Genomic DNA, 26,661 nt, shown 5'->3' with positions numbered 1-26,661 from the left:
AAAATCAAATGGAATCTCAAAGGAATATTTTCGGATGGGCTTGCTTGCGCATGTACACATTCGAGGATTGAGAGATACAGAAGCGTATGCCCACATGCAGCAGATTAAGGATCTGAGATTTAGATTTTTTTTTCCTTCCTTCTTCCAGTTAGAAGACTGCAGCTCAGACAGAGTTATGGCTTCCTGGGGAGTTTGACTAAGAGCATACAAGAGCAAATGTTCCCAATTTAAAAACGGTTAAAAAATAAAACCCACATACAGAAAGTGAATCAGGCTGGGTAAAAATAGTAACTTTTTTGTCATGGAACGGTGATAAAATTGGGAATTTTTCAGGGCAGGAGGCGCTTTTGAATTTATTTCCCATGCTATTGTTGTACTCAATATAAGAAAGGCTACAAGTTACTGTATATTCCCGACAGCTAGCATAAACTAGTACTCATGTACAGAAGATAATTAAAAAGTCTCCGAGCTGAAGGTGGTGTTACAGGATATGAGAAACTAGAGAAAGGAATCTACATTTACATGGTTGCAGATGGCTGCTGAGCAACATTCATTTCTTAGAGATGGCAACATTGCCACCTTGGCCTTATTATAAAAAAGGCACAAATATCGCATGGTTTCCTCCAGGTGTCACCCCATCTCATTAACAATGTCTAATGTAAAACAAGTGCTAGTCGGTTAATTTATCCTGATCAAACAAGGCTTGCCAAGAGCTGTCTGGCAGGTGGTAACATGCCATCTTCTATTGTACATATTGTTACCTTGTGCTCTTCTTTTAGTTAAGGCTTTTGACCATTTGGAGAGGGACTATTTGTTATCGATTTTGTACCATATGGTACTACAGTAAATGTGGCCAGATCCGATGTCCTTGAGTGCTGGGGTGAAAGGTGATTTAAGGTACAGTATGTGGAGGTAGCAATTATTGTGCACTTGTCTCTTTAGCTGCTGCAAGGTCCTTATTGCACTGGGGGGGTGGATAAATAATAAATATTGATGTTAATATTAACAATAACAATCACAGAAGAAACACAAGTCATACATTCTGTGCTTCCAGCCTCATTCTAGGACAACTGCATTTCAATAATCTTATCTTGAGGTTGCTGATTTAAATACTTCTAAGAATGTTGTATCGAAGCTGGTTATCAAAGAGATGGAATTTACAGAGATTCTTTTGTCTCTGAATCTATATGCCATATGTATGTGATCCATTTATATTCCAGATATACTGTAAATAAAGCTGAAAGTAGATAGATACTGTATATTCATGATCAAGTTGGGCTTTTTAGTTTTTGGCAATCAATCCCTTTTGAAAACAGAGCACTTTCAGGACATAACAGCGATTCGTAATTAGCAATGATTAAAACATGACCGCAAGGAAATGAGAAGTCTGCACTTGAGGCAGCCCAGTTTATTATAGTGAATTTAAGCCTTTTCTTTCTTCAGGCTTACTACCTTAATTTTTATCTTGTGCAGGTCTGGGTATTTATTTACTGCAGTGCCAGTAGTTAATGTTTTCCAACTATTTAATGCTGTATTTGAAAAGAAAAATGCATTCATCAGACTTGCAGTCAGTTTAAGACAAAACCTCCAAGAAGGGTTAATCCAAGTTACTTTGGGAATCACATTAAAAGCAAAAGCACAGTCAAGAGCACCCAGTGAAACATCATAAAAGTGGAGCGTGGATAAAAGGGTTTTTGCTACTAAACAGTAAAGAGTAGACAGGGGGCATTTCCACCTGTAGGAAATAACCTGTCAAGGTTATCTTTCTCTTGACTGAGAATTGCTTTTCAACTAAATCTCCTCACAGAAAATGTTTTTTTAACATCTCATGGTATTAATTTATTACTAAAGTCCCTCATAAAATTATACGAATAGTCTGGTTTAAAGTTACTGTCTAAATTACTGTTAATGCATAAAATAAAAAGGTACAGTAAGTACAGTAATCTTACAGTCTCTGTTGACTGAAATTGCAAGTTACAAGATACTGTACTAGACATACTGTATATTTGTATATGTGGTAAACTGCTTTCATTTTTTGCTTTGTAAAGTCTAGTTTAAACTTATTTGTAATTATACTGGAGTTCTTACAATAAATCATTGAGTACCAAGACAGTACTTCATCCATCATAAAAACCTATGGGTTCAGTGGAAGAACTGGAGTCTAGGAAATGGCATTTGCTGTCTAGGGAATCTATATTCAATTAAGTGATATTAAGTTACTTGGAAAAAATACACAGTCGAAATGAAATACCCACCAAGCCATGTAGAAGTATAATAAAATATGAAAAGCTTATTCAGAAACACACGACCATTACAGTCTTTTACAGCTGCAGATGAGATGCCATTTAACCATTCAAGCTTGTTGCTCATATTTCTGAACAGCCTCACAGTACAAACACTACGCCGGCAGAACGGCAACGTAGATCCAACTAGTGTTCGAGGAATCCAGAGGACCGGGCAAAACGTCATACTCTGGAAGAACGTGCATAGTCCACACAGACAGCTCTCCCAGCTCGCAATGGAACTCAGAACCTTTGAGAAATAATTGCTAACCACCATGCTACCATATCACCATCATCGCTACGTTCGCTATGCTGTACGGTATACACTGCATATTAAGAAAAAGAGTCCTTGTCTGACCTGCTCCCTTGAAGAGGCATGAGCCATGACACTTGGGACAAGTCAACCCAGTAATTCATGACCAAAGCATACAAACGCATGGAAGGCCAAATTCACCAAAGCACCACCATATTCAGCTTTATAGTCACAATTTTACACTGAACAGGAGTTAAAAGATACATGCAAAAGTGCACAATGAAGGCAAAAACACAGCCACCCTATGAAACGCAGATCTCGTAAGAAATCTGTAAATTAATTATGTGTAAAATGATCCAGTAAACAAAGGGCATGTTAATTTTCTTAATTTGTTAAGAAAGAAAAGTAAGCAATAGATGGTGTACTTAAAATGACATATAATTCAATTTTTCACTATTAAATATTTGCTTTATCGGATAACTGCTTCATTCTGTTAAAACTACAACACGTGCAAAGGAACTTAGCTTAATTTGAGGACACATGGGAGAAAATGTGTTTCTTGCTGATTTAAGGCATACCCTCACTGTGAAGGTGTTTTTTCTTCCTGTTTCCTCTTTTCAGAGGGCACTCTGGACCTCACACTGTATGTGTGCTTATGTTGCTCTTAAGTTATATTATTGAGATACAGTATGATTCTCAACCAGTTACATGATATCATTATGACAAGACATGCTAAATCAAAATGGCACATGCCATCTGGGTATTAAACAGGGGATAGGACTGAGGACACAATGGTGAGGTATTGTTGTTTCAACACTTTTTTATGTTTCTCTTACCTCATCAGGAAAATAGCTTTCCCATCTGTCTTTTGTATGCCTTTTAATAAACTCCCTTCTTTGACAACTGTCTTTTATTTTTTTCCCATTCCCTGGTGAGGGAAGGAAATATGACATATTACTTGTCATGTAGCATTTGGCCTTTCGTATCTAATCCCAGCACAAACAGCATGATGAGGGAAGAAACTGACAGGGCTATTCAGGGAAAGCATAGCTTTTCAGTGTCAGAAAGGTGACAGTATAATAATTTTGCTCATTGGTCTCACCTTAGTGAAAATCTGTTGAAAAAAGGGCATTACAAGGAGCCATAATTTGGTTTATTATCATTATTTCATTTGCATATTTAGCTTTCGAAAAAACAAAACACTTGCAAAAATAAATTTAGCAGAACAAAAAAAAATGTCATCTTGAGAATGAACCTCAAAGAGCCTGATGTTGGAAGAGAGGGGCACAAATAAGGATCTGTAGTACTGTACTGTATTTACTGAGTATATTGTGATTTGGATGAATGACGGCTTTCTGTGTTATTTCATGTGAAACCACATTAGGTTAACCATGTAATCCACCTAGTCATGTAAAATGAAAAAACAACAACAACTGATTTAATTCTGCTTATTGGAGGGGCTCAATGATTACAGTTGGTAGAAGAAGCAATTAAGGATGAAGGGAAATAAGAGGAAGGGATGAGAGGCATATTTGTGTCAAAGTGCACACACTGCCTGAAGGACTTCGAGGGAGAAGCTGCAGGTGAAGCCTTCATGGCCATTCAAAAGGTCCTTAATCACAACAGAAAATCCTGACACTGAGCACTGTATTTTTTATATAAATATTAATGTTTTAGGAAATGTAATGGACTTATAACATGGTCTGTACAAAGATTCAAAGACCACAGTAGTAAAAAGAGTTTTAATTCTGATAAACCATCAAATGTGAACTGTAAATCACAGGTGTTTTCCCACTAAAAAAAAGAATATTCTAATATAAAAAAATCAGTCTTTCAATCCCCCACAAATGTTTTCTGGTAAAGCCTGTAATGTACTGTATACAGTACCTAATGATCAATCCTATTTGTTTCACTTACTTGCAAACAAATGTCTGATTAAATGTGAATCGATCCGATAAGAGAATTTTGAGCTGTAAACTGATAGTGTTAAACTAGGCTATTATTCTTGTAAGTAAAAAGGCTGCAAACTGATGTTAGCATTGTATTTTATTATGCTGAGCAATGTAAATTGCATATTTGTTTAATGTTCTCTGAGGAAACAGTGTCCAGACAGCACAGAGCTAAGAAAACATTTGTCAGAGTAGGAAATCTTTGTTGAAACAGTCTGCTTTGGTTGAAAGTCAGAGCAGTCAGGCAAAGGAATGGAAATGAAGCAGCGTCTTTGACAGCAGGAAACTAGCTTGGAGGAGGCTGCAAGGGCTTTCCTTTCTTTCTGCTGTGTGGACTTGCAAAGGAACAGGGCTTCATTTTGGGAGGATTTGTCTTTCTCCCAGGAGTACTTCTCCACGGGGGAAAAGACATCTGTGGCAGCCAGCAACATAGTCCAAACATACAGCAATCTGGTTTTCAGATTATTATTTATTAACACCCTAACTTCATGTTAATGTTCTCATTCTGGCACATTGTCTTAGGACACCCATAAGGTAGCAAATGCATCATGTTAATACCCATGTCAAACCAATAGCACCTACACTAGTTCAATTAACTGCCTTGAAGTGGCAATACCCCATCTACTGTCTCCTCTCACTGTGTATTTTCATTATGCATATCTTGTGTATTTTTTTTTTGGTTTTGGCATTACTTTATGTAAAGCTAACTGAGATGCTACTTTTAAAGACACTATATAAAATAAAATTATTATTATTAAGAGTTATTCTTTTCTTAGGCCCAACAATAAGTATTACTGCACAGCTGCATTCGTAAGGTCTAACTCAATAGAAATGCCCCTGAAATGTTTTTGTCTGATCAAGACACTGTGTAAACCCCACTATTCTTAGAGTCAGACACTTAATATCTGTTTCATGAAAGCATGGCAGCAGACAGTCAAAGTGGCAAAAGAGAAGATAATTTCCACTTTTAATCTGCAGGAGGAAAAACAAGATGTACCCCAGCAATGGTAGAGATGTCTTCAGAATGCCTTTGATGAGCAGATAATCTATTTTCATTTAACTGAAAAAATATTAGTGAAGTAAAATTTAAAGGAGTTCATTTTTCAATTAAATACAACATTTTCTCTCTCAGAATATCTTTGAGAAACAGGACGAATATATATCTGATTCCCTTTGCTTTTACATCAGACAAAAGATGTGTAAGTGCAAATGCTAGCATAGTATGAAACAAAATGTTTGTTTTTTTTAATTATGCTCTCTAATAAGGATGGGATGTCACACTTCAGTGTAGAGTCACGCTCATTAAATAATTTTGTAAACCAACACCCTATTCAATTTGTAACCAACCTGCTTTTTGGAAGCCAGTAATTACATTTTAATTTAAACTGTGTGAGTTCACTAATGAAATAATGCAATTTAATTCTCCAATAATATTGAATTGCTGTGCATCACTCTTGAAATATTATCACTTTTGATTTCATATAAAATCGTCAGTGTTTCTAATGCAGAAGAGTCTTTAAATGCACCATTAATACATACTGTATGTAAAGTATTCAATAGTAGAAGCTGTAATAATAATACAATTTTATTTATGGGAGCATTTCAAGAAACTTAAAGACTGTATGACAGCACACATATAAAACGCAACAGAAAGAAAAAGAAAATGGCAAGAGAAAAAAAGCACCGTAAATTGACTTAGTGAAACCAAGAGCAAAAATAAATTATACATTAAAAGCTTTAGTGAAAAGATAGGTCTTGAAGTCGACAGTCGCAAAGTCTCTAATGGGTTTGGGCAATAAGTTCCACAGACGTGATTCTGCACACAAAAAAGGCTCCATCACCCAATGAATGGAGCCTGATCCTGAGCAGAATAAGAAGGCCTGAATCATCAGATCTCAGATTAAATGCTGGACTATTCTTATAAAATAAATCCTTAACTAATCTAGAACTAGATCATTCGGTGTCTTATACAGTACGTGAGTAAAATCATTCAAAAGTCCACTGTAAATCTTACTGATAGACAATAAAATTTCCAGATGCATGTGTCGTGCTGATGCAGATTACTTTTCAATTACACTTGAGCTGCAGATTATGGATAAATGAGGCCTTTTTAGATCTTTAGTGTTCTCAACATTTTAGGACAAGTTACCTGAGGTTCTCCTCGTTTGAGGATAAAGTGGTCCACAGTAAAATTCAATTTGCATTGTTACATACTGTAATGTGCAACACTTTACAAAAGTATTTGAAGAATCACGTTTTTCAGATGTTGCTGCTGTAAAACTTGACATTATTTGTTATATAAAACAACCTATTACATTCAAACTAAAGTAACAGAAAAAAAATACGAGAGAAAAATGGAAAAGTCATTATTGTAGAAGTATTTAAACCCCTTGCTATGGCAAACATAAATGAATTTAGGTGCACACAATTACCACTGTGATGTCAACAGTGACTCTGAAAAAGCTAGAGTTCAATGGCTGAGACAGGAGAAAATGTCCAGGAATCAAAGCCAGTCTGCATGGCAGAATGGCAAAAAGGAAGCAATTACTGGTGAAAAAAAACACCTTAAATCTTGCATGGTGTTTGCTACGAAGCATTTAAGCAAACATGTTGGCAAAATCTGTTCACAAGTCACACGAAACAAAATACAGTAGAAACACTTTAGTCTGAATGCAAAATGCCTACTGAAAATAGCACACCACTCAGTCAACACCATCCATGCTGTAAAGTATGGCCATGGTAACATTATATTATGGGGCAGCTAAACATCAACAGGGAACGAGAAGCTTGTCAAGACTGAGGTGAAAATGGATGGAGCAAAGTACATATAAATCTTAGAGGAAAACCTACTTCTGTCTGTTAAAGACCTAAAACTGGGACGGAAATTCACCTTGGCAGGAGAATGGCCCAAAGCACAAGGCCAAACCTGCACTGAATTGTCTTAAAAATAAGAAAATAAATGTCCTTGAGTGGCCCAGTCAAAATATTGACTTGAATCCTATTGAGAATCTTTAGAAAGACTTGAAAGCTGTGGTCTTAAGTGATCCCCAAGAAAATTGAGAAAGCTTGAGCAAATCTGTGATGAAGAATGGACACAAAGCAGGAGTAAGTTGGTTAGCATCTACCGAATAGTACATGGGTCAGAATACATACAGTATGCTATCGATATATTTAATTTTTTTCTCTTGACTTTTGACTGACATTCACTGTAACTCATCCTTAGAATTTTTTGGTTTGAGCATTCATATTTGGTCTAAAGTAAAATATTTATAAAAAAGTGTATTCATCATTTTGTAATTCCACAAAATAGGACACCATAGGAAGAGTTTGAATATTTTTACAAGGCAGAATGGCTGGGTAATCACTAAATTTATTTTAGTCACACTCATTCCAACAAAATTACACTTTGATTATATAACATACTACCTGCAGTTCCTGCTTGTCTCTTCAAAAAAAAGTTCACAAATAGAGCAGTGAAAACAAAAATGGTCCAAATAAAACATCTGCTTTATTAGGCAACATTAATTTTCGTTCATAAGGAACTACTGGGGAACCCAAAATCCCTTCTAGGTTCGAAATGCTCAGATGAATACAGTGTTCCAATGTACAAAATATCATAGGAAGATAAAGAATACAAATAAAATAGAATTCTGCAAAAGCTTTGGGTGTGAAAATAAACTACCATGGAATAAAAAATAGGATGATAATATCACTCAGAAAAAACACTGGCATATGAGTGATCTGAAGTGCTATCAGAATTCTATCAGCTGATCTGCATGCCATCCACTCACCATGAAAATGTTTTTTCATTCCTTTCCTCTGCCAGTTCTGGCACTTTCACCGCCTCCGTCATGCTCATCAAGAATACATTATCGGCGGCGGGTTGAAAACAGCAAACTCTTGCTGCGCCTGTGCCAAACGCAGATGAAATAATGAGAACGCCAGACTCCACAGACAGAGGAACTGACAAGCCAGGGATGAAGAGAGTCAATTCTTGAAAACCTTATTCAAAATAAAGACATGTATACATAACTTATAAAAAAATATTTGTTTTCAGATTTGAAGGAAGTTTTTTTTCATATTGTCAAGAGAACTGAAAACACCTTACCATTTAGATTTCCAGTTTTAGTATAGCCAACACAAAAGAAGCACTTTTGCATCATTGCAAATTCAGAAAACAAAGTAATTTAAAAGCTTCTGTCACTACAGTACTTATCACTTAATGCAATATGTTTTCAGTGGGGATTAAAATTGTATGGTTTGTAAGTTCCTTGCTTTGCCTGAAAGTGTAATTTGTTTTTGCTCAAGAAAAAATAACTAAATACCTATTTCTAAAAAAAAAACAGAAAAGACAATAGCCACATACAAAACAAAATCTATGGCAAGAGGAGTTCTTCCTCTAACCCATGCCTTTTCAGAATCAGAGCTTTTCTCAAGTTTATTAAAGTAATGGGAGTGTTATCTCTTCCAGCACATTATGTATTAAACGCATTTTCAAAAGCTACATATACTGTAATTCTCAGATGAAGCGGGGAAAGACTGTAAACGTTTCTCAAAGGATACACATGTGAATAAATATTAAATGCTTTGTTGCAGTGCACTCTGTGTGTTTCTTGATTTTAGCTGCCGTCATTTATATTAAGGAGAAAGCTTCCACCCTGAAACTTGACAGGTAAGAGCAGTGACAGCGCTGAAGAGAACAGCATGATGGATGCAGGGACACAATAGTTGGAAGGGTACTGTTTGTCATAAACCCTTTTCAAATTGACTCTAATTTTGCTCAGCTCTGGACTCATACAGAGCGTCATCTGCTCTAGCCTTTTCTTATTTGTTTGTTTTTTTATTTATTTTGTGTGTTGTTTACGATTTAAAAAAAAGATTCCAGTAAAAAGCAAAAAAAGAGGGCAGAGAAGGGCATGGAGAGCAAAAGAGGTCAAGCGTCCACTACAGGATGAAAAGTCTAACGCCTCGTTGCCTGGTGGGACTAGCAGTAGATCTATGATGAACCCACGGACTGGACGAAGGGCAGATGAGTCCCAGGGGGGCTGCAGGTGGTGCGCTGATAGGACAGTGGGGCTGTGTGCAGGCAGGGGTGCTCCCAGCCCTCAGGTGGACAGGTGGAGTAGTCGGCAGGGAACACCGTTTTAGTGTCCGTGGTCGGGAAGGCAGGAGATGAAAGCCAAAGAAAACCAAATGAAACTCATCCAAGGCATAAAGGGGAGTCCAGGAGGCGAGTGCAGTAAAGGTCAGGTCCAGGGGATCACGGTAGCAAGGGGCACTAGGGATTTCCAAGTCAGTGTCATAGAAACTAGCAGGGTCCAAGCCAAGGGCCAAAGGGTCACAGAGTACACTACAACAAAGCATTTAAACATGGAGGGGTTACAAGCCAAGGAGGATCTGGGAACTTGATTGAGAATGGAAGCAGGGGGTCAGGAATCAAAACAAAGCACAACTACGGAACTAGCTGGGAACCTGAGGGGCTTGGAGATGATATGCTACAAAAGAGCCCTGAGCAGAGTCACTGTAGCCTTAAATATCCCTGAATCACCTGAAGCTGGCAAGGTAGTACATTTTCTCCAGGTGATTCAGGTCTCCTGTCAGATTGGTTTCCATTGCAACCAGCACTGAGTGACAAATGGGTGGAGCACTGGCTGGCAGCCAAGTGAATGCTTGCTCACCCCAAAGAGCAGCAGGGGTGACCATGATACTAAGTATCTCATTTTTAATCAAGTAAAATATGTTGGGTTAAATGAAGCAAACTGATTGGTATTGAACCTCATTGTTTTATAGGATCAAAATAATTGGGACAGATGGCAGGCTTCTCTTGTTGGACAGGTGTTTGTTCTGAGGTAGGCTCTTAAAAAGGCTATCAAAATACTATCAGTCCCTCCTACCCTGGCCACAAGTATTGGGACACATTCACTTTAAGTAAATTTCTGAATGTTAAGCAAAACAAATAGTTTGGACTTTGATGTCCCAGTACAGACGTTGTGCACTGTCATTAGAAAAAACAGCCCTTTTGTATTCTCCGTGTGGAGAATTATCCATACTTGCCGAATGTATCTGGAACTCCCTGAGGAAAGAGGAGGAGGATCAGACTCCACTCCATGGGTCACTCTTTGCTAGAAAGCTGCAAAATCCCTAGATGTCTAATCCCATCCCTACCATTCCTGCCCCATGGTACTCTCCATGAACCAGAAAACAGCAGCTCTTTGCGACTTGCTGGGAGTCTGCCGGATGACAGTAGTAAGAATTAGAGGTCTCCCCCATGAAGCTCTGTGGATCTTTCAACATGTCAACTTTTCTCTTGCACAAGGTTCTGTATTGTTGGCAGTTACAGTACATACTGGGTACATTTTGCATTAATCTAAAAGAATGCAGTCTGTAATTGTAAAGCATGGATTATGAAGCCAATCGCCGTATAAGTAAACATTAAAAAGACACAAATAACCCTTTGCACAGTAGTAGAGAAGCATGCACAGTTTTATAATATTGAACTTCTGGTTGCATGATTGCTGAACATGCATTAAACTTCTTTATATATTTATAAATATCTCCATTGCTGTACAGTATATGAATATCAGAGTGTTACTACAATTGCAGCTGAAATTAAATCTGGACTGTAACGGGACATGTTTTTCACATTACTCTTTTAGAACACTGGCTGCTTTTTATTCCCCCAGCTGTCTAATTGCAGTTCTCTCTGATTTTGCATTTGTATCATGGCCTGATCCCACCGATACTCAAATGGATTCCTAACCCCATTACAGAACATGACAGGAATTGTCTACAGGCTGAATTGACTTATTTTATCCCTTGCCTGTGGGAATAATCTCTAGTGCAGTACTGTGAGCCACAGAACTGCAAACTCTGCTTGTCAACGGGTGACTTCCTATTCTAATCTTCTGAGCCAATCAATACAATCTCATCAATGTCATTCAATGTTAACCTCTATTTTATTGTGCGGTGCTATTACTTCTATAGTTTTAATGGAGTAATGTGGTCCCAGGTAGAAGTCATATTCCCCTGCCATCTAACACAGCAATATCATTTTGAACAGATTTATTAGAGTTTAATTATCTGAAAATTTAAAAACTTAAAAAAAAAACTCAAAATCACTCTCATCTACAGTAAATGTCTGATCTTACAAAAAAAGAGAGATATTTTACATCTTTTTAAAAAAGCCATTCCTCATTAAATATAACCCCTTTTTAACCTGCAATTTGCAAGAGTTGGATTATTTCCAGATAAAACCTCATTGTTAAGAGGCCTCGGGACATACAGTAGATTTAGGTACAATACTGATGAACAATCTCCTTTTAAAAGATTTAATTACACTTCTGCACCCCAAAGCACGATACTCTTAGGTTAAGGTTATTGCTACATGCCCCAAAGGTTCAAACTTGAATCCAAGTCATAGTACTGTATGCAAATCTGGTTCTAAGGGATTTAGAGACTTCACTATTAATTTATAGGCCGCACTGTGACAGAGACCTCCATATGATCCCTTGTTCAGTCCACTAAGCCTGGATAGTGAAAGTATTAGATTTTAAAGCAAAAGTCATATGTCTACTTGCTGTAGCAATGCAAATAAAAACCAAAGCCACATCTTAAAGTAGAGCAGAAAAACAAGAAAAAGATCTTCATTTAATCAAACAGATTTTTTAATGTATTGTTATTAAAGCATTCATTCCTAAAAAAAGGTCATACAAAGTCCAAGATACTGTATCTCAATAAGCAAAACTCTAAAGTCCAAAAAAGAGCTCAAGGTGTCCTGTCTTACTTGTCTGGTCACTTTACCATTAAAAGCACTTGATAATGATTTATGAAGCAAGCATCTTTGACCTGAGGTCATTCTTTTGAAACAAAACTTACTGTATAGTATGTTATTTGTAAATTGTTTGAGGACCATCTCCCATCACTGAGGTGGTAAATGAAACAAAGCAGTTAGGAAAAGTGGGGTGTCTTATAAACTCTAATGTGCAATGCAAATGCTCTGCAAATTTCAGTGACAGGGGTCAGCACTGAAAGGTTTGTATTGAGCTATTTTGACAGCTTGCTTTGGAAGTCTCAGTTACAAATCGCAGTAACTCAAATTCATTCAAACCCATTAAATTGTCATAAAGCAGGGAATGAAATGCAGACAGAGAGGAATCCCATTTCTGCAGAGTGAACCTCTCTCAGGGACCTCCTAGTGTTAAGATGCGAGTTCATTCTGGACACATTTGAAGGGATATTACTACAACATGTTAACAATCCCCAGCCTCCACCTTATTATTATGGGACAGAATGACCAAGCACCCATTGCCAGCTTTACAATATAATACCCCAGTGATATAGAACCCCACTTCACACTATTGATCATTGCTACCATTGGAGCACCAGCTGCTCTGCAATGAGATTCTGTAGACACTTCAACATACGTGTATTTACTTTACCGTTAAATCAAATGTGTTGTACCTGAGGGTGGCACGGTGGTTAGCAGTGCTGGGCCCCTGGGTTCAGTTCCGGACCTGGGGTGTTGTCTGCGTGGAATTTGGATTGCTCTCGCAGTGTTCGCTTGGGTTTCCTCCCACAGTGCAAAAACATACTGGTAGGTTAATTGGCTTCTGGAGTGAGTGTATGTGTGACGGTGTCTGTGTGTGCCTTGTGATGGACTGGCGTCCCATCCAGAGTGTATCCTGCCTTGTGCCCTTTGCCTGCTAGGAGAGGCTTGGGTTTGCCCTCAACCCTGAATAGGATGAGGCGGTCAGATGGGTGGATTCTGTAACTGTATTACATAATTATTATTTAACATACAGTACACAAGATTCAAATATAAAGTCACGTTGTGAAAAAGTTTATTTATATTGCAATTATTGGTTCAGGAATAGGATTATGTACAACTGCGTGTGTACACATCTAAACTTAAAAGTATTATAATTTGCTAGAGTAATAATTGCTTAATGCATTTACAATGTTGGTCATACTGTATGTTTGGTATGTAGAGTACAGTAAATGTATTTCAGAGTGTAAACAATCAAAATCTAATTACAGAGTTAATAATGTCAAATAATAACGATGCATATCTGATTTGTTAGTTAGTTTTGTTAGTTAACACACATAGATCTATGTAAAATAGATTTGTGCTCGTAAGAGGTTAGATATCTTATTTTGATACTTGTATTTGTTCACTGATACAGCTGTTAGGCTGGGGAGTACCGTGAGCTTAGCTTAGGCAAACAGGATCTTTAGCACTGAAATCTGTAACAGTTAAGTGCAACTCTGCCTGCGGTTGACATGGTATTTAAAGTACTTTTTACAGTGACAAAGCAATTGATTCCCCCTTTATGTCCTGCTGTCTAAAAGCTGTACTTCTCCTTCAGCAAGAGGAATGGGTGTAACATGTGTAAAGTCCTCACTGAACAGAGGTTTTAAAGTACAGGTACTGTAATTTTCAGGTGTGCCTCCACCACTTTTGAGTTTTTATCACTGCAGTTACAGAAAAACACCCAAAACCTTCCATTCTGACCATCATCTCAGTTGTCTGAACCATGTTGTTACAGTACATGGCTAGTATTCTGAAATCTCCTGTTGTTTTATTTCTAAAATATACCACGCAAAGCAAATATCAAGAATCTCTTCCACTGCTACAGTATTCACAAATCAAACTATTCTGCTTCAATGTATTTGCCTTAATATAAGCATTCAGAATTCTTACACTACTCGAGTCTACAATGTGTTCACATTTGTTCCAGACAATGAAAGCTGAAACTTTTCGATTGAAATCATATCATGTAGAATGCAGCTCAAAAAGCAAGCACCACTTTGCCATTTTAAGAAGAAATGTAATGGATTTAATTCCAAAACAGTCAACAGTAATATCCATTGGCAAGAATCCATCTATTTTGCATGTTAATTGTGCACACAGTTCTCAAGGAAAAGAAAAAATATAAGGCACTTGAGATGGGGAAGGTAACAGCAGCCACACATTGTAAAATGTGAATTCAGGGAGGTAATTAAAATGCATAATGCAAATAATATGCAATTTGAGCTCTTAAAGAACAGTAGTAATTAAAAGGGAAACAAAAAAGGTGGAGAGAAAATACTGTTTGGAAGTGAGCCTTTCAAACCTTATCCAGCTAAGGTCCAAAGACAGTCCTACAGAGAATATATATACACATATTTCATATAACTTCTATGACATATGAATACAGCATATACAGTAATCTCTGCTTACGATAACATTCTCTAAATTAAAAAAAAAATCTAGTAATAATAAAAAAATTACCAGTCCATGAACATGGACTCAGAGGTCACCAGTGAATTTGTAGATGCCACATACAGGTACATTCATTGCACAGACCTTAAAAGTATATTAGTTAATTGTACAGAGCAAATGAGGCATTTGTATCAGAAACTTCCCTACCAGACCAACAAGTTCAATAGGTTTCTTAAATAATGAATGTCTCACGTCTTGAGAGGTGTTGTTAAAGACTGCACCAACGTCTAACCCACAGAAAACACATTGCAGAAGCAGTTGGACTAGAGATCTGAGCTGTTTGACTAAAGCATGCTTTCCAAGTACCAAATCTGTACAGTGTGAACACCACAACACGACATTTCTCTTCCTACAGAGAGTCACACAGTACTCTTGACAGTGACAGTCTTTGTAAGTAAATGCAACAACAAATTTGTCCATTTACAGTGGGCAGCATCAAAAGCTTTGAGCTTTTACAGTTGATTAGCTCACAGTAATGCACAAAGCGTACTAATTTAATAATAACAAGAAAACAAATCCATCAAGTACTTCTAAAAAGATAATGGATCTTTGAGAATATGACAAAAAAAAACAAGAATTACTCAAGGAGGTATAATGTCATATTAAGGTCAAATTAGATAAATAATATTCATTTTTTAAACTAGTCTGGTATGAACAGACATTACAGAATACAGTATTATCTTCTGAAAATGCCTTCCAAGACGACCTGAAGATATATTCGGATTTTAAGAGTTTGCTGGCATTTTCACCCTCATTAGAAAACAAAAAAATAATGCAATTGCCCTTCCCACAAAAATGGCAGCTAATCTTATTTTCTCAGAAAACCTGTTACTCATTTTTCACACCCTATTAAAGCACTGGAAGCAAAAGAGATCTTGCTCATGCTGGTAAGTGTCCCGCCAAACACGGAGATTGATGTCACACCGAACACTGAGGGCACATTAGCTTACTCAAGTCCACCCAGCCCCAGGGGCAGTCAATGTCTTGTGTGTAACCCTTGAGAAAAAATAGCCCAACCCACTTTTGAATTGTCCGGATTGCAGGGTTCAAGCATTGAAAATAAGCATGTTTACTGGAGGAGCCACTCAGCACAGAGTGTTACATAGTGGGTGGAATCTGTACAACCACACTTGTTGAAAAAAATCATCTAAAATGGTATGAGTACTTATGATGTGCACAAAATGATACAGATGATTTGTAAGTAATAAAATTGAAGGGTTTGTGCATCTTACTTAATATTCAAAATGCAAGCTAGTCTCAAATTTCTTTTATATTCTTATGACTTGTCTGCGAAAAAAAGCTAACATTTTTTAAAGCAGCATTTGAAATGAAAGGCCATTTGTTATTAACTGTCAAAGTGAAGAATCCTAACATGAATGATATTTAACAGGCCATAATTTCACCGCACTCAAAACATTGTTTTAATAATAAGAGATAAAACCTTGTAGTCAAACTGAAATGTTAACCACAGCTTTGAAACATACTTAATGCTATGTTCTTTTCCTGATAACATGTCTGTTCAATACTGTCACATCATTTTATTATTTTTGAGTTTATAGACAATTGTTTTTTCTGTTGACATCCAGAGAACAGATTTTAGTGCTACCTGGAACCCTGTTGCTTATTATCATTACTTTCACTTTTGTTCTTTTCTCAGATTAAATTGATATGGACTAATGTATCTACATACATGTAACATTATTAAGCTACTGTATATTCTGCTACAAACAGGACTATATATATACAAGTATGGCTATTGTGTGCTGATAGTCGATATTGAAAGATGAAAACAATGATTCTCATTTAAATATTTGTGAATCATGGACATAACTACTGTATATACAATGAAGGTTATCTGTTCTGATGGTTGTAGAAAACAGAATAAAAATGACATCCTAAAATAGCTGCAGATGTAATTATTGTGTAGGTTGTGTAGATTTACAGATGTACTGTAAGGCTGTAATTAAAAAAAACAACATACTGACTACAAAATAATTGTCCAAACCGAAGTACTTTTAGTACAATTTTCAAAAAAAGGTAACATGTCACCCCTGCTTGGGGTCCTGTTCATAAGAAAGAAAAGTCAGGAGAAAAGTCTAAATTGGTTTGGTTCTGTATTTGTAGTGAAACCCCATGTCTTTTGCATTACAAATACCGTATGCTTATACATGTTTTTAACAGTTTTAAAGATGAATTCAGGCTGTGCTATAGCTCTATATATGAGATTGCAGGAAAAAAAAGGTGTTATTCACCTACTGTAGATTGTGATGCCAATCACTGTTTAGAACAGCACAAGTTTGTTTTTCGCCCAAATACCTTCTCATCACCTTGACAAAGCAAAAAGTATCTGTATTGTACTGTATATGTCCACTGAGGTAAAATATACAGTTCAATCACATACTGTATATGATGTGTTAAAAAAGGCCTCATTGCCCATTTGAATATGATTTTAACAGATTCTGCTGTAACTGCCAGTACATTTATCTCAATATTTTCAGTTCAGGTTGAACTGCAGATCACAGAAAAATCACAACAGAAAAGTTGTTGTACAAAAAAGTTAAACTATTTGTTTCAGGACCTTTGTGGACAGACATCTCCCTCAGACATGAAAAAAAAAGAAATGTAACCACAGAACAGTAAACTTCAAAACTTCTTTGTATGATGTTGTTATGGTATCAGAATAAAAGGATCATTTAAAGCAGTTCCAAAGTTCCCAGTACGAAAATAATTTCTTGTATTATTTGCTAGAGGCATGTGCTCCATAACACTTATTCATTCCCCAGATGGTGCTGTCTTCAGCAGTGTGATTTTCTCTACTGAAGTGTCAGGCAACTGGAAATGCTGTTGTATTAATTTAAAATTTTCATAGCCATTTTACAGAGAGGTGACTTAATTGTCTTTTGCCTTCTACAATGTATGGCTGGTTGCATTTTTTTCAGGTACCAAAACTGCTCCTTTCAATATGTACGTGTAAGGACCTAAAGAAATCTGACACGATCACATTAAGTGCTGAAATTTGAACAACCATTCTATTACTTAATTTATTTCTTTTGCAGCAGTTGACAAAGAATGTTTGTCCAAACTGTCCCGAAACACATGTTTTTTTTTAATTATTCAAGCTACACCATGTAGACAACACTAAATGTTTTCTATCAAGCGCGCCAAAAAATGGAGTAGCCTCCTGGGGATAAAGGAAATTTAAAAATCCCTTAAAGAAATGCAGTTATAAGAAAGATATCTGCAGCTGTAGTGTTTCAAGAGCTCTGTAATGAGCATGCAGAAGTGCACACCTCTGCTTTCATGATTTTAATGAGACAATGGATATATATCTGGTAAAACATAGACCAATAATGCAGTTAACAGCAGGGGGTACTTAATTTGGGAAGGAGATGTAGTATAATTGTGAAACCCAGGAGTTTTCTTGCTTTCTACTTCTTGAAGCAGGCAAAGTTAACAACTTCTGAAGTATTCTGATGGTCTTCAAAATAGCCCAAGGGTGAAATTAAATATTCAAATGAATTAAATTTTTCAGCATTAAGAGCCCTATTACAGCCAAATTATTATCTCATACACTGCATTTATCTGTGACTGATGGCCAAATTTAAGAAATTAGAGTCACAAAATTAAAAGAGCACCTACTTCTCAGTTGCAAACAACATCTGCATGTCTGCGTTTACTGTGTTTTGATTTAATTCTATTGTCAGGACTACAGAATTCTGATTGTTCTTTTTATTGTGAAAAAATAAGGTGAAAAGATTAAGATCAAAAGTATAAAGATTAAGATTAAAATTCATATAAATTGGATATACAGTACTGTATATTGAATATAAATAATTATTCAGTTATTCATTAAAAATCATCAATTGATTCTTTGTATCATATTCAACCTTGTTGAAAATTGCAATTAATAAGCAACCATTATCAAAAAAATAAAATATCTGAACGTGCTTCTTTACGTCATTGAAAATCGTATTTCCCACAATATTCTAGAAAACATCGACATGACTGCTGTCAAAAAAGTCACTATTATTAGTGAGGGTAAATAACATCTTTCTGGCTTATGTTTTTGTTACTTTTACTTTTATTATTATACCTTTATAATTATCGTCTCCAATAAAGGCTAAGTTATTGAAACTTTTTGAAGAAAAACATTTAATTTTTTTTTATCTTAAACACCAAGGTGCCAACAGGAAAACAGGCAACAAAAACAGCTGCCAACCACAGTGACCAAAACTGAGTAAACAAAATCTCCCCATGCAGTGAGCTCAGGAAAAAGAAACCAGACTTTCTAGTTATTAACATTTTTAAGGGTACAGCTGTTAGATCCTTTTTGCAAGGTGGGTACTTCAATAAAGAAAATGCTTAATAAAATATTTCACTTTTTTATTGTTTTTATTTCTCTAAATTTGAGATTTTCAGCCTCTTGAAGCTACTGAAGTGACTCACTCTCATAATAATTCCTAGAATGAATTTAACTCAAATTCCATCTGGGCTCCTATGTGTGGCTGGGTTTTATCAGAGTGTGTGTAATTATGAACTTAGAAGAGTTAACACCATTAAACCTGACCTTGCTTTTCCCTACTTTATAAAGCTGCATACTGTACATGCATACAGATGATTATGCTTTAAGAAATTTCTATTTACAATTGTGCCCTCTTTACGTTAAATTTGAGGTCAAATTTTGCTTGTTTACAAAATTATCATGTTACAATCCTTGAACACAGTAAAAGACAACTGCATTTCTAAAAAAGTACAAAGCCTTCAGTATTCACTGAATACATCTGACATACTGTACTAGCACTCTTTACTGTTGCCTTGTAACCCCCTTATACTGTTTGACAATCTACAACAAGGGGAGCCATATCCCCAAAATTTTGCAGTTTTGTGCCTATTATTGCCTTTGTTGAAACGAGATTACTGAAATATTATACTGTAGTAGCTGAACAAAACAAGCTGTTAGTGGAGGACAGGTGACATTCAACACCAGTCTATAAATGGGTATAATCTCTTACATTTGTATTCAAAAATAAAAAGGTATGACATTCGCTGTCTGTTACTTCACACTATGAACTCAGAATCTCAGAGTATAAAGTGCAGAAAGATGTGCCAAATAGAGTTGAAGTAAAATTACCTTTCAGTTCACTCATACTTCATCATTTTATGAAAATCAATAAAAACTGAATGCAGAAACTGAAATGTTTTCTTGTATTTAAAAAAGCCCCTGCTTTAGTTCAGCATAGGTGCTGTACTAGTGGAAAAACAGAAAATGTTCATTGACACTCTCAAAAGAAATCAGTCTACAGATGTAACTCACAGTACCTGTTCCCACCATCAAAGCCTGATATGCCAATTCAGCATCACTGTGAAGAATGTTATCTGGTCCGTGTATGAAGTGCAAAGCTAGTTACTGTGGTAACAGGAGAATAAATAAATAAACACTTGAGGATGTTATTACTTTTAAGATATATGAAGTGGCCTCCAATTTTATGGGTATTGCAGTAAAAAAATGAGATCCTTTATATTGGAGCAGTGAAGTATTGACCTGTGTCAAAGCTGTAATAGTACAAAATATCAAATGCTTACTGTTATAAATGTTTAGATGGAAAGCCCTATTGTGAATCCTTCAGTGTACTAAAATAAATGAAAAAAGAGAGTCATTTGTATACAGTATATACCTCAGAAAGAAACAGACCGCCTGTTTATGTTCAAAATATAAGGCAATCGCTGCAGTGGTACAACAAGAAGATTAACTATACCTGGTATTACTCAAATCTTTTGGCAAACAGATTATTTTTTCCATGGAAAAAAGTAAAACCATGGTCTCAAATTCTTTCAAGGGCACTTAAACAACACTAATATAAGTACAAATCTAAAAAGATCAGAAGTATACAGTAAGTACAGTATACACAGTGTGTATGTACACTTCTGGACAAAGGCCTCCCTGTGGGCTCTCCACTAACTTCAGTGGATCAGAGGATACCATTATTTTGTTGATCACCATATTGGAATTTTTCCAAATCATAACTGTCAAGTCTAGTTCCGATTGATGTCAAAGTGCATAAAGAATAGTTGTTGCACATGATACATTATATGGCCAATAAAGTGATATTATCTTATGATCTTAATCATGTTTAATGTTTTATAACCTTGCAAGACAGTATTTATCAAACATGCAAAACATATTCTACATACGTTTTGTCAGGGTACATTGTAATAAAGAAATACATTGTTGTACTGTAATTTAGACATACTGTAGAATTTGTATGCAATTTGTTTATACCATTGTGAACTATATATATACAGTATAAGGTATGGTATCACTTAACTGCAAATAAAAGAATACTAAAAGGAGACTGTAAATTGGAGTGCTTTAATTGCCTCAGTGTTTCAACAAAGTTGTGCAAATTATGTATTTGCAGGTATATACAGTGATTCAAATACTTACCTGCTATACTACATAGGGACAAGAAGAGGTTTTCAATATTTTCATAAACTAAATTAAAAACTCAAACATTATCATGACTGTTATTAGCGACTGTAAAATAACAGTGAGAGGTTACTTACAGTTTCAGCGTCTCTGTTGCCCCTTATTTATTTAAATGAGAGTGTGACAATGTAACAAACGTAAATGTTGCATTATTCTGTTCTTGTTAAAATACTGTATGTACTGTACCTTACTTGTTTGCGTTTACATATATTCTCTGTGCTGTTGAAACTCTGGCCTGTAGTTCTGTTTGTTTTGAGAACTAGACCATTGATATGCATGAAAGCTGATGTCAAAGACACCAAGATTAACATTAGTGGGTGTATAAAAATTATGGTCTGCTTTGAATAGACTGTAAATCCATGGAAGTCTGGAGCCATAGACAAGTAAAGGAGCTTTCATTTAAGTAAAAGTATACAGTATTCACTTTTTTTTTAACTTTTCTGTGTGTAAGTAAGGGTTACACACAAAAAGTAGACAAAAGTAGAGCTGACCTGCCTAGCCACCATCATTCTCGAACAGTCTTGAAGTTAGTTATTACAAAACAAAAGAGTAGTCGGGTCAGAAAATTATATTAAAGGAAGGACATTTTGAGCAGGTCAGACTGCCAATTAGGCAAACAGCACTCTAGTAATTAGAGTGCTGCCAGGAAATGCAGTAAGTTTCCCCTGTCACAAAAGCTTTCAATAGTTAACTAGGCAGAAAAACCACATCATACACTGTGCAGTATAGAAAGGTACTAAGTGCTAAGAAATAAAATACTGTATGGACCCGATTTGGTCAGACTATACATCCCCTTTCATTTCTTTTTAAAGCCCAGACCTATGAGATCCACTTCTCTCTCACAAAACATTCTTGAAGAGATCATCATACAAAAGCCCGACACATAACGTACGCAATAAGACTACCTACTGCTAAACCAAAATTCCAATAAAGAAAAGAACAGTGCTTTAGTAAAACATCACTGACTCATATATTTTAGTCCAATGCAACTAAGTAAAAACCATTTGGTGCCTTAAAGGGCCTTAAATTAATATATATATTCATAGTCTAAAACTAAATAAACAACAGAGCAGGTGACGTCACCGCCCTTCCCTGTGATAGCAGGACCACAGCTACTGGGCTGTAGAGAGATCTCTCTTTGGCTCACCTGGCTGGGTCCCTGTTGAGTGACGCGGGGTCCCGGGTTCGAGCCCCCGAAAGTGGGGGGCCGGCCTAATGCGGCAAGGGCGCCCGCCTGAGCCCCCGTTGCGTTACAATATTCTTACTTCTTCACAAGTATGCTAAACATAGTTTTAATTGTTTCGATTTTTATATTGTTTTATTTTCTCACCTAAATTTAAATGTAAGTGTTGTTTTAAACATAATGTATGTTAAATAAGATCATATGTTTGGTTCCCAATTTAATGGACCGTGTCAAGCAGTTTAATAGTTTTCATCTTTGGGTGGTCAGACTGGTGAAATCACCTTCTACTTTATAAAGTAGGTTCATCTACTATATCACCTTAGACTTTGATCTGCTCATGTCATCTTTCTCTTCAACATGTAGAACAACAAAAATATGGACAGTTTTAAACACAAGTATGTGCAGACGTAAGTAATATCACTTTCTTTTTTGCATAAATATACAGAAGTAAAAACTGGTGAATACAGAACATGAATGTGAACATTTTCAATATTGGAATTTTATGTTTGACTACATTTTGTTCATGCAGATTACAGAGAATCAGTGCTAGTACTAAACAGACAACTGACTGATACTGACATCTTACCAAATAATTATAATCATGTGTTTTTAGCTACAGTATACTGTATAATTCGTTCAATTAACTTTAACATTATGCATTCCATATTTATTAGTTAAAAATTGCATACAGTATGTATCCTTTTCTGCTCTTTAACCCTCACCTCAACACTAAGGAGTTGACATTTTTTCATGGGGTTTTGGTCAATCAAAGTGCAGTGACCTATCGATCTGGCACACAGATGAGCTTAGTGATGTACATACTGCTCTTAAATTATAAGGCAGGCTAAATGTCATCTTCACCATGCAGAGAATCACAAACAGACGAATCACTCAGTTTAAACAAAGCCCTGCTGATTGCGTTAGTAAACAGGGATACTGTGTACAATCTAGCAAAATTAGTTTCATTCTAATGATTACATTGAAATGAGACAAGTGATCAGTGTGAGGAGGCAAAGCACTTGTACTGGATCGAGACTTTGAAACCTTCACTGAGTTGACTTTCTCCATTTCAACCTACAGTAAATGATACCAGTTTCGATTAGGGACTTTGTAAGGGGTTCAATACATTGGGTGACAGTATATCGTAAACCATAATACAAGCCATAGCAACTCATTGTAAAAATGCATCAACTATTGTACTGTACATACTGCAGTACGATATAACAGCACATCATGGGAAAGTGGCAAAGGTAAAGTGACAGTTTACCCTTATCAGAATTCAGAAGGCTTTATAGAATGTTTGCAAGAAGTTATCTTTGAAATTGTTTAATGCATAAATTGAGTAAGTCTCAATTATGGTCATTTGCTTGTGTTCCTTTGGGATTTTTCTCATAGTAACTCATAAAAAAACAAGAATGCCTTCTAAAAAGACAGTAGAATACACTCCTGATAATAATTACTTGTACTGTACCCTGGTACTGCAGGTGGTGCACAACTGCAGCTGTGGAACCTAAATACAAATGAGAAAGGGGGAATCTTGGATGTTTAATGTATTTTGAATGATTTGGGCATTTAAATAAGTTTTCATTATTTATGCAACACACATAAAAGCTATGTGCAATTTATGAAAAAGAAAAATGGGGTACTCTGCAAACAACAAGACAGTTACTGAAGCACTGCAATACTCCAAGAGTTCTGTACATGGTGGGGTGAGAATGCAAACATTTAAACAAACATTACACACATAGTATTTTCTAAAGCAGACTGCCTCAATAAAGAGGCATGGAGGGTATTAAAGTTCATAGGAAAACAACTGTCAAAAATCACCTGCTAATAGCAAAACTCACCTAGAAGAATCATATCTTATGTTCCAAGCTGCCATCTGTATGGTTTAAGTTCCCTGCTGTGTAAAAAAAAGTGGGGTAAAAAATCAAATTTATCTAAAATAAGACCCACAGGGACTTGGATTTAAAATCACCAAGATGCTACTTGCATTCAAGCCCCTTGTGTTTTTGATGCATTTAGGCTCGAGGCAGCAACTACATGTATAATTCAGGCACCCTGTTGCAAATGTGTACACAATACATACATTCACTAGGAGATATACATTAAAGGGGCATCTTACTGAGGGGAGCTGTGATAGCAGTGCCTTCAGCTGAATTCTACAACTTGAAAGGCTCTCTGTTCTTGTTACCTTGACTTGCCAACTTAGTTATTAATGCATACTGTACTATACCATTGGAAATGCAACTGTCACACTTGTCTCTTCTGTAGATGGTGGGGATATTTCTATGGTGATAGTGTTGACTAAGAAAGGTTCATCCCATAGGGACTTCAATCAGGTTTTTACAACCTTGCCGAACTCTAGCAAGTTCAGAAAATGTGCAGCAAACAGTGGGCTATTAATCTAGATTCTAGTTCTATAAAATCTGATTCGAAAAACAGCAACAACCTCTAAGTAGAAAAATAATTACCTTTCTCAGATCTTTACAGTTTTAAGATTATCTCCATCCAAAAGGGACACAATGAATAATGAGCTACAGTATCACTGACAACCATGATCAGTGATGTTGGAGCTCACCGGCAAAGTCTAGCCTGAACAATGGGAATGACTAATTGTGGAAGATGGAGATCTGCATGTTTATAGAGTTACTCACACTGATTCAAACAGCAGGAGATCCATCTGTGCACATATTTGCTGTTAATTACGCTTTTCATTTCATTAATTATTCATTGTTGGGATTTTTAAATTTTTTATTCATAGTTTGTTGCAAAAGTTTTACTGTTGAAACAAAAAAGTACAATCTTAGGCAGGATGCTCACAAAAAATGGTCTACAATATGTGAGAGCAACTGTGATTTAATAAATATGCATTAGTGCTGAGTAATGCCAGCTGGCTGTTTAAACTGGTACTGAAATAATACTTATCTTCTAGTGCAGAATGATCATGAGACATATTCAAACAGGTAATTGCTATAATTAGGCTAATTAAAGGTCAGTTATTTGAAATAGACTAACCATTTCATTTATTTTTTCTACAATAACAACAGTGGTCCATTAGAAACCTAGTTAAAGAAATGCTGGGCAATTATTCTGATCTTTACTGTACGTCTTATAAGTTTGTAAGTTGGGAAGCGCAATAAATTTTATTTCCAGATGATTTATTAAAAAGAATATTACTGCATCTCCAGATGAAATGTTAACATCAAACATAGGAAGTGTTTTTAGATGGACAGTCTCTTACAAAAATAGGTTAATTTGGAATTGTCAAGCATGCGACATGCAATAATTAGTATGGTTATCAAAAAAACTGTCAGAAATATTAATTTTGTAAAACTTCATTTTTTGTGTTTGGCCATAGTAGCTTTCTTTCATCTAGAAAATTGATTGGGAGTCAAACACTGTGTGAGACTGTGACTAGAAAATGTAGCCAGCAGGTTACAGCGCCACAGACTTCAGTTAATTTAAGGGGAAAAAAAATGCATGGTGGACTACAATTATTGCACAACATAACCTTTATAGCGAGACGCCTGCTCTGCAATTCCTACTGTATGTCCTTGTTACTGCCATGTAGAATATTAATGTCCTGGAAGAGAACACAAGAACACTGTCAATGTCTGCTGCACACTGATAGCGCAGGCCAATGCCTAGGGTTGCCACAGTCGGTCTCTAGACTGTGGGTACAAGGCAGGTACGCTGAATTTTTTTCTTACATCAGAACTTTTTTAATAAAAATTATAAAAAGTAGGGATTTGGATGTGCAAGGGGACAAAACGACTGAGGCTGTGAGGTGAAATAAAAGCCAACGTTGACCACTGCACAAAGCTTACATTCTGCAGCTTGTTGTTTTTTGTGTTTTTTTAAATGTTTTTTTTTTTTAAATATGACTATGCACATACTGTACCTACATACACAAACACTCTCCACTAACTGGTACAAATATCAGTTAGTCACATTTTCACTGTTAACTATGATCACCATGAGATAATATCTTCTAGGGCTGCACCTCTGTACCTTGCATTAGAAATCTGAGTGATGGATTGAATGTGTGGAGATGAGGGGTAGCTCGTACAGGTGGTACAAAGTAGAAAAGAAAACAGCCAGCAGTAAGAATTTCCCCAAACATCTCGGTGTGGAGTTCAAGAGAAAGAAAACAGCAGTTTCTTGTACGTTCCACTCTGTCATGGTAATAGTAGAGTTGGAGCTCAAAAGGTTAGATAAATGACAGTCCTCCAAAATCTGTTTT

The 26,661-nt window shown here is 36.1% G+C and overlaps 1 protein-coding gene and 1 long non-coding RNA gene across 5 annotated transcripts in view; one reads left to right on the top strand and one right to left on the bottom strand.

Moving 5' to 3' along the window:
* The window catches only part of opcml (opioid binding protein/cell adhesion molecule-like), a 583,482-nt gene that overhangs the window by 421,224 nt on the left and 135,597 nt on the right, over positions 1-26,661 (top strand). The gene's annotated exons all lie outside the window — the stretch shown is intronic.
* The window catches only part of LOC148641027 (uncharacterized), a 595,511-nt gene that overhangs the window by 456,301 nt on the left and 112,549 nt on the right, over positions 1-26,661 (bottom strand). For both annotated transcript variants that reach the window (XR_015930171.1, XR_015930170.1), the window contains one exon: positions 8,276-8,393. This is a non-coding gene — a long non-coding RNA (uncharacterized LOC148641027). The remainder of the gene's footprint in view (positions 1-8,275; positions 8,394-26,661) is intronic.

Source organism: Lepisosteus platostomus, chromosome 25 (assembly GCF_059453375.1).
Source record: "Lepisosteus platostomus isolate fLepPlt1 chromosome 25, fLepPlt1.hap1, whole genome shotgun sequence".
In the NCBI taxonomy this organism is placed as follows: domain Eukaryota; kingdom Metazoa; phylum Chordata; class Actinopteri; order Semionotiformes; family Lepisosteidae; genus Lepisosteus; species Lepisosteus platostomus.
Note: the sequence above shows the minus strand (reverse complement) of the source record. Positions and strands in the feature narration are given on the sequence as shown.